General features: G+C 39.7%; 1 non-coding gene across 1 annotated transcript; it reads left to right on the top strand.

The window, feature by feature from the left end:
• Window positions 1-6403: 6403 nt before the first annotated feature.
• Window positions 6404-6535, top strand: LOC142427127 (small nucleolar RNA SNORA42/SNORA80 family). The gene has a single exon (XR_012779947.1). It is a non-coding gene; the product is annotated as a small nucleolar RNA SNORA42/SNORA80 family (small nucleolar RNA).
• The last annotated feature ends 1400 nt before the right edge of the window (window positions 6536-7935 follow it).

The raw sequence follows: 7935 nt of genomic DNA, 5'->3' as shown, positions 1-7935 counted from the left end.
ACACTTGAATCAAGGTCCAATGTCCTTAGCAAGAATAAGGAAGTAAATGTTTGATTTCCAGCTTAGAAATAACCCTGATTACAAGTGTCATTTTTAACAAATGGTTCTCTGAACTCAACAAAAAGTAGGTATCAGTTCTGCTGAACGGGTGTGAATCGGCTTAATTCCTCCACTGGATACATCCCTGGCTCCCATCTTTCCTGACTTTAAACCATGCAATGACTCCTTGTTCTGTTGAAACAACTGCCTCTTGGTTTAGGTACAGGTTCTACATAAGCACCGTTAAGTGTTCTGAAATTCCATTCCCCCCCCCCACAGTATTATCCATACTTTGTTTTGATTCCCCCATCTTTCCTGATATTCTCTGCTTTGAAGTAGGATCCATCTGATGTCAACATTGATATCCCTCGTCCCAGGTTCTCTTTAGAATGTGGCTTGCATTTCTGGCAGCTCTTTGTCAATGTGATGCTGCAACCATTGTTGTTTTATTTTGATCTGTTGCTTACTGTCTTCAACAAAATTCTACATGCATGAGATATTAATGATATTGTTCAATAATTTCTGCATTCTGTTGGGTCACCTTTCTTTGGAATGGGCACAAATAAGCATCTCTTTCTGTCAGTTGGCCCAGTAGTTAGCTGTTTTCCAAATTTCTTGACATAAACTCCTGGATACTTCCGCTTTTGTATCGGACTTTTGGTTTTGTTTCTAATTACCTTCTTTCTTCAATACCATTGGTTCTTTGTCATACACAACCTCTTGAAATGGAGCTATGTTGACGAATCCTTTTGTGATACAGTGATTCTGCGTGTTCTTCCGTCTTTTTTGATACTTCCTATATTGCTCATTACGTTGTCCATAGAATTCTTCAATGTTGCAACTCCACGCTTGAATTTCCTTCTTCCACCTTGAGTTGTGCTGAGCACCGCCTTCCCTTTGGTGTTCTAAGGACAGGTCTTTGCCGATTTCATTAATATCCTTTTCTTTTTCTGCTCAACCTGCCTTTTGAAATTTTGAAATTTTTCTGTTCAATTCTCTTGCTTCTTCACCTCTTCCTTTCACTTTGATTATTTATGTTCAAGAGCAAGTTTCAGAGTCGCTTCTGAAATCTAATTTGATATTTTCTTTCTTTTCTATCTTTTTAACGACCCCTTGATTTCTTTACATGTGATGTTCCTGATGCTATCCCACAATTTACCTGGTCTTTGGCCATTAGTTTTCAATGGGTCAAATATGCCTTGGACAAATTTAGGCGTAATATACTCAAGGTTGTACTTATGTTTTCATGAACTTCTTTCCATTTTCTTCAGCTTCAATCCGAATTTGCCTACGAGCAATTGATGGTCTGCTCCACGGTCAGCTTCTGGTCTTGTTTTGGCTGATGATACTTCTCCATCATGTCTTCGCACAGACATCGTCCATTTGATTGCTGTGTACTTCGTCTGGTGAGGTCCATGTGTATGCTCACCATTTCTGTTGTTTAAAAAAGATATTTGCAATGGCCTTGCAAAATTCTGTCATTTGATTTCTAGCTTTGTTTCAATCACCAACGCAGTGTTTTACATCTACTGATCCTTCCTCTTGGTTTCCAACTTTGAATTCCAATCACTAATATAATTATACTTATCAATGCATCTTGATTGCATGGTTGATCAATTCCAGACTGAAGAAGTTGGTAGATTTCTGCAATTTGTTCATCACTGGCTTTCATGGTTGGTGCATAAATTTGAATGACAATATTAGCTACTCTTTGCTTTTTTAAAAATTATTTTATTGGGGTTTCGTATAACTCTTATCACAATCCATTTGTACATTTGTTGCCATCATCATCCTCAAAATGTTTTATTTCTACTTGAACCCTTGGTATCAGCTCCTCATTCACCCCCCCCTCATGAACCCTTGATAATTTTTTTTTTTTAATTTCTTGTCTTACACCAACTGCTGCTTCCCTTCACCCATTTTTCTGTTGTCTGTCCCCCAAGGAGGGGGTTATATGTACATCTTTGTGATCAATTCCCAACTTCCTCCCCCACCTTCCCCTCCTGGCATCACTACTCTCATTATTGATCCAGAGGGGTTTATCTGTCCTAGATTCCCCTTGTTTCCAACTCTTATCTGTACCAGAGTACATCCTCTTGTCTAGCCAGATTTGTAAGGTAGAATTGAGATCACAATAATGGGGGCAGGGGGTAAGAAGCATTAAAGAACTAGAGGAAAGTTGTATGTTTCGTCGGTGCTATACTGCACCCTGACTGGCTCGTCTCCTCCTGCAGACCCTTCTGTAAGGGGATGTCCAGTTGCCTACAGATGGGCCTTGGGTCTCCACTCCGCACTCCCCCTCATTCATATCCATATGATTTTTTGTTATTTGATGCCTGATACTTGATCCCATCAATACCTCATGGTCCTACCAGCTGGTGTGCTTCTTCCATGTGGTCATTGTTGCATCTCAGTTAGATGGCCACCTGTTTATCTTCAAGCCTTTAAGAGCCCAGATGCTATATCTTTTGATAGCCGGGCACCATCAGCTTTCTTCACCACATTTGCTTATGCACCCGCTTTGTCTTCAGCAATCCTGTAGGGAAGGTGTAGCTTCTCTTTTCTGTAGGCATCTAAATATTATACTATCACAGACAGCCTTGTACTTTAAGATTGGTCTTGAAAGATCCTTTTTGACTATGAATGCAACATCATTCCTTTGGAATTTCTCATACCTGGCAAGTGAACTATCTGATTGTTCCATTCAAAATGGCCAATACCAATCCATTTCAGCTCACTAATGCCTAGGATATCAATCTTCATGCCTTCCGTTTCATTTTTACTAGTTCTAGTTTCCTAGATTCACACTTTATGCATTTCACATTCTGGTTATTAATGGATGTTTGCACATTTTTCTTCTCATTTTCATTGGTGTCCCTTCAGTTTTGTATCATCCATGTGATCAAGCTTGGCCTGACTTTGAGAAAGCAGCTTTCTCCTTTTTGTATTTTGAAAACCTTCCTATCTGAACAGCTCCTCTATATTTGGCAATGCTCCACTACTGTTCATACAGTTTTCAGTGGCTCATCCCTCAAAAGAGAACTGCCATGTCCTTCTTTCTACCCTCTTAACCTGGAACCTCTGCTAACACTTGTTCACTAGGCTGACCTTGCTGGTATTTGTAATACAGGAAGCATAACTTCCTGTGTTAGTCTGGGGATTTTAGAGAAACAAATCCACAGAAACTCATATATATAAAAGAAAGTTTTATATAAAGGTTAAGTGCACATTAAGAAAACATCCCAACCCAGTGTTGCCCAGGTCCACAAGTCCAATATTAACCCATTAATCCATATGTCCAACACCAATCCATAAAGTCCTCCTCAATCTCACAGAACACGCAATGATGCTGACTGCAGGAGGAAAGCCGAATCAGTGACTGTGTAAGCATCTGAGTGTTGGCAGGGGTCCCACATAGCTGCACCAGCACCCAGAGCTACATCGGGGTAGGTCCATGTGGCTTCTCCTCAGGGATGTCTTGCAGGAAGTGAGGCATGCCAGCTGAAGCAGGGAACTGGCTAAGGCAGCTGCACCCTGGTCCAACCATCAGAAAGCAAGAGACCCGAGAACTAGAAAGGCGAGGCCCACCGAGCCATTTATCCCTCCACCCTTCAATTAACCCCACATGTGTTTATCAGTCAGGTTAGCACAATAAATATCAACTATCTCACTTCCAATGTTACAGTAAGAAGAAAGCCACCACAGTACAACACATTGACAGAGGAGGGGAAGAAAAATCCAGTTATAAATACAAAATCAAGGATCTAAATTAAATAGCACCAAAATCCGTTTTGCTGGCATATTTAAACAACTATTGAACTCTCAAGAGTCACAGTCCCACAGATCATCAAGAGAAAAGAGATTAAGAAGTCTCTCTCAGTACAGGCTGGAGATACACCCACAGCAGTAGCAACCACATCTATGCTAATGCCTATATACACTAAGAATGCTTGTCCGTGATTGTTTTGCACACCATTAGGATGCTGAGCAGCTCTCTCCTGGAATCCTAGACAGTAAGACCTAGAAGTGGACATGGAGGTCATCCAATGCATATGAATGACAAAATGCCATGATGCAACAAGCTGGATAGAGGGTGCTGGACTCACAGAAAGGATTCCTGGATAGTTGTTATGCCTACTAACTCCTTAGCTGAGGGTAGGGTGGAAAGGGGGAACCAATTACAAGGATCTACATATAACCTCCTCCCTGGGGGATGGACAACAGAAAATTGGGTGAAGGGAGACGTCAGACAGTGTAATATATGACAAAATAATAATAATTTATAAATTATCAAGGGTTCATGAGGGAAGGGAGAGTGGGGAAGGAGAGGGAAAAATGAGGAGCTGATCCAAGGGCTTGTAGAAAGCAAATGTTTTGAGAATGATGGCAACAAATGTACAGATGTGCTTGACACGATGGATGGATGGATTGTGATAAGAGTTGTATGAGCCCCAAATAAAATGATTCAAACAAACAACAAAAAAAGAAGTAAAGTGACTTGTCTGAGATTACACAGGGAGTTCGCTGCATAGCAAGAATCTATCTACTAAGTCTTGAAAGTCCATAATTATTGATAAATGAGTGCAGGGAAGAGCTACTGGCAAACCCACAAAGTTAACCACTTTCCAGGTTTCGCATTTTATTCGTTCATGTAACACATACATATTGAGCACCTACCAAAGGTCAGACATGAGAGCAAGGACTAAGTAAATGGCCTACAGGTAGAGGTGAAATACAAAGTTGGTTTTGTTTTATTTTTTTAATTCAATTATATTTATAGAAATTAAAAAATACATTTTCCAGTTTTTTTACATAGTTTCTAAGGATCTACATAGCAGTCTACTTTCTTCGAATGATGTACCGTCATGAACTCAGAGGTACAGGAGGTCAAGTCACCGTAAGGATGTGATTTTGACACAGGACAAAAGCATGCCAAAGGTTTGACTCCTACTTTTTTTCTGCAAGAAGCAAGCTTCCTCATGTGGGATCAGGAAAATTGTGTTCCACAAGTAACAATGGCCTCGTCTTGTGCGGTCATAGATTTTGCTCAAAGGGGCGTATAAAAGTTCAGATCGCTGTCACGAACAGCCCCACCTATTTGAGCCGCTTTGATATCTGGTTATCAGAATGAAACAGGGATTCTGGCACTCGCTATTGCTGATGCATCACGCCAGACAAGGAGTCTTTATTGCTATTCTGCCTAGAGTCCACCAAAAAAATAAAAGAAAGAAAAGAAAAAACTGGAGAAAAGGAAAATATTACCGGGAGCTTTCTACACCTCAAACTTACCACTATCGTTCACATTTCACATACCCTTTAGACTCCTCATTTTTTTCTAGGCCCTGCTAGGGACATCGATTTATTTCGTTGCCATCCTTTAAGTGATGGATGAAGGAAGAGTGACATGTTCTCACACACGAATGTTAGTAACCTCGATATGCCTAAACAAATTTGGGGCCCAAACAGGTATGTGTCATCGTGTAAAATGGGTGGGATATTTTAAGCCATAAAAGTTAACATTCGGAAAACTAGATTGCTGCTTTACACAATGCTGTGGCATAATATCAACAAAAGAATGCTGTAACATTCAACAAAACTAGGTATGTAACTGGCATATTGCATTCGTAAATAAAAGATGTTGTGTTAAGGGGAAAAGATTATGTGCTAGTAAAGTACATTTTCCTTAGCATGTTGGTTTAAGGGTCTTTGTTCGCTTGATTGCTTTTTATTGTGGTGAAATATATAAGAGTTGTAAAACAAAACAAAACTTGCTGCTGCCATCAACTTCTACCTATAAATTCAATGCCGTTAACTACATTATCCAATTTCAATTTTTTTTATCACTCTTAGAAATGTAGTGCATTTAAGCAATATCTCCCCACTTACTTCTCCCGTTCACACTTAAAAATCCCATTGGCAGAACTGCCCCATAGGGTTCAAGGTTATAATTTCTATGAAAGAAGATTACTAGATCTGCATCCTTTTCCCATGAAGTGACTGGTTGCTTTAAACCCCAAGCTTCGAAAAGCCTCATCTTTCTCCAGCGGGGTGACTAGTGGTTTGAATCTGGTGACCTTGCGGTCAGCAGCCCAACCTATATCCACTAGCGACCAGGGTCCCTTGAAATTGACTTGATGGCAGTGAGTTTGATTTTTGCATCGCGGTTTTCATACGCATTTCCCTAATGAGTGCAGACCACCACTTAGCTGTCCGTGTGTTGTGCTGTAGTGGCTTGTGTGTTGTTGTGGTCCTAGAAGTTACATGGTCAGCATTTCAAACACCAGCAGGATCACCATCGGTGGACAGGTTTCGATGGAATTTCCAGTTGGTGACTGATAGAATAGGGAGAAGGAAGAGGCAGTCCACTTGGTAAAATCTGGTCAATGCCCGATCCCATGGGCCTCTCATAGTGTCCCATGCCAAAGCAAACTGTAACCCCTAACCATTGCCTGGCTTTACCCCGTGGGCTCCAGGCACTGAAGCGGGTTGCACAGTGAAAAAAAAAATCTGGTCAATGAAAACATTGTAGATAACAGTGAAACGTTGTGTGATATGGTGAGATGTTGGAAAACACGTAAAATATATGTGCTTGACACAATGGATGTACGTATGGATTGTGATAAGAATTGCATGAGCCCCCAATAAAATGATTAAAAAGTATATAGATAGCTAACAAAAAGCTATCTCTTCAAAGTGCAGTCGACCTTGATATGAATGGAGCAAAGCATTTGGGGCTTCACACTGGACCTTAGCCAAAAGGCCAAGAAGGGATTCATTTTCTCTTATAGTATGATGAAAAATGAGACGAAACAGCCTAAAACATCCATTAATGATGGGAACAAATATATACGTAGGAAAAGTTAAAGTCAACAAACATGAACTAGAATACAGAAAGATCGGCATACTAAGCATTAGTGAGTTAAATCGACTGCTGTTGTCTATTTTGAATTAGAGGGGGAGAAAACATTTGTTCTATGTTCTCCTGTGCCAGAAATGACCAATTAAGGCATAATGGCATCATATTCATCATTAAAAAGAACATTTTAGAAAATAAAAATCCAGTCAAAAGCAAAGAAACAAAAAGACCATTTCATGATCTATCCTGAAGTACAACGCCATCCGTGAGTGACAGACCCTATCTACCTATAAGGAAGCCCAGTTAAGACCACTGTTATTTACATCTATGTACCAAACATGAATTTCAAAGATGAAGGTCTTTCCTGCAGTCAGAAATTTACAAAGCATGTGATCCAGAAGCGTTGATAAAGGTGACGGGGATATCAGTTTGACACAAAGTGGAGCAGTAGTTGGAAAATATGGTCTTGGTGTTAGAAACCACAACAATGATCACATAACAAAATTCTGCAAGATCCACGACTTATTCATGGATTTTTTTCAACAATATAAATGATAACTATACACATAGACATAACTAGATGGAAAATATAGGAATCTAATAGACTATATCTGTGAAAAGAGACAATGTTGTTGCAGTCGTTGAGTGCCATTGAAACTTGGTTTTGAGCCATAACAAACCTATGTGCCACAGAGAAACACAACGGCATGTTCCATTCAATGGAGAGGTTCAATATCATCAGTCAGAACAAGAGCAGGTGCCAACAATGAAAACAAACCCTTAATTTCTCATGAGAAACTTCAATTTAAATCTGGAAAAATATATATAAAACCAATCTATGTAAGCCAAAAGCCACTTTGAGTATATTTCCCCTAAATTTAGGGGAATAAATTTTAAACGGAAAACCCAGGGAAGGTGTGGGACATGTGATGTTATATTGTGGGCATTTCGATCATAAAATAATAAAATGTGACATCCATTTTTAATAGCATAAAATAAAACATGCATAAATGTTGAATGGAAAAGCAATCTGTTCTGTA

Source organism: Tenrec ecaudatus, chromosome 14 (assembly GCF_050624435.1).
Source record: "Tenrec ecaudatus isolate mTenEca1 chromosome 14, mTenEca1.hap1, whole genome shotgun sequence".
NCBI classification, from domain to species: Eukaryota; Metazoa; Chordata; class Mammalia; order Afrosoricida; family Tenrecidae; genus Tenrec; species Tenrec ecaudatus.
This window is presented reverse-complemented; position numbering and strand designations above follow the sequence as displayed.